At 44.8% G+C, this 1,044-nt stretch overlaps 1 protein-coding gene across 2 annotated transcripts in view; it reads left to right on the top strand.

The window, feature by feature from the left end:
* Nucleotides 1-606: 606 nt before the first annotated feature.
* Nucleotides 607-1,044, top strand: part of GAB1 (GRB2 associated binding protein 1) — a 71,470-nt gene continuing 71,032 nt past the window's right edge. The window contains exon 1 of one of the 2 annotated variants that reach the window (XM_011359433.2): nt 607-732. The gene's annotated coding sequence lies outside the window, so the exon portion shown is untranslated. The remainder of the gene's footprint in view (nt 733-1,044) is intronic. The other variant, XM_023530248.1, reaches the window with a different exon arrangement.

The following is a 1,044-nucleotide window of genomic DNA, read 5'->3' as shown; positions in this document are numbered from 1 at the left end:
GTCCAGCGAACAGCCAGAAAACAGCAACAAAAGTGTAGCCCCGAGAGTAGCAGTGACTAAGGCCTCCCTAATGGTTGGGTGGACAGGGCTATGTACATTAGCAGGATTCGCCGTGGGGTAGCCTGGTGTCATGGGAAAGCCGTTGGCCTGTGTAACCAGAGAGCTTGGGTTCAACTCTGCCAACTCTGTGATCTTGGAAAAGCCATTTGTCTGTTCAGTGCCTCAGTTTACTGGTCTGTAAACTGAGGCTAATAGCACTTTCCTCCCTGGGTTGTTGTCAGGTGCTCAGAACAGCCCCTGGTATGTAAGTCTCTGTGTTTACTACAGTCTGTTGCAATGAAAACCTTGTTTTGTTTTGTTTTGTTTTGTTTTGGTTAGAGTTTAATGCATACTTTAAAATGTATGGCATGGAAGGATTATAGGCTTTATAAAGAGAACTGATATTTTCCATTGAGGAGGCTGTTGCTTCTGAACAGCACTTGGCCAATTCCTTTAGCAGAAGATAGATTTTGCTCTGAGAAGTCTGCGCCAGCCTTTCATCTCTTCCTCCCTCCCTGCATGTCCACTCCGGACAGCTTTCGTTATTAATGTGGAGCAGTTGAAGTCACCGACTTGGGCGCGGGCCAGGCCCCGTTTCTGTGGGCATGTATTACTTTCCTAGACTGGTCATGAGCAGGGTGATGGAAGTCAGAGGTGCGGGGAAGCTGTCCTTTTAGGCAGCCTGCGTGAAAGGTGTGTTTGCTGTCTTCTTCACATTGATGCTCCTAGATCAGAATCTTATTTCGTATCTTAGCAATGTTTTTTTTTTTTTCTCTTACCTTATGATCTTGATCTCTTTGGGCTGTCGTTTTGCTTGCTCTCTGGCTAGACCGACTAATGCCGTTGTTATGTGTCTTTCTCCATTGTTTCATTGTTGAAAACCTCCTCAGTTAAATATTTATTTAATGCAGGTAAATTTTCTCCATAAAGTTGTATATTTCTGTAGGATTCACACACACACACACACACACACACACACACACACACACACACACACACACACAC

Source organism: Pteropus vampyrus, unplaced genomic scaffold (genome assembly GCF_000151845.1).
Source record: "Pteropus vampyrus isolate Shadow unplaced genomic scaffold, Pvam_2.0 Scaffold47, whole genome shotgun sequence".
NCBI classification, from domain to species: Eukaryota; Metazoa; Chordata; class Mammalia; order Chiroptera; family Pteropodidae; genus Pteropus; species Pteropus vampyrus.
This window is presented reverse-complemented; position numbering and strand designations above follow the sequence as displayed.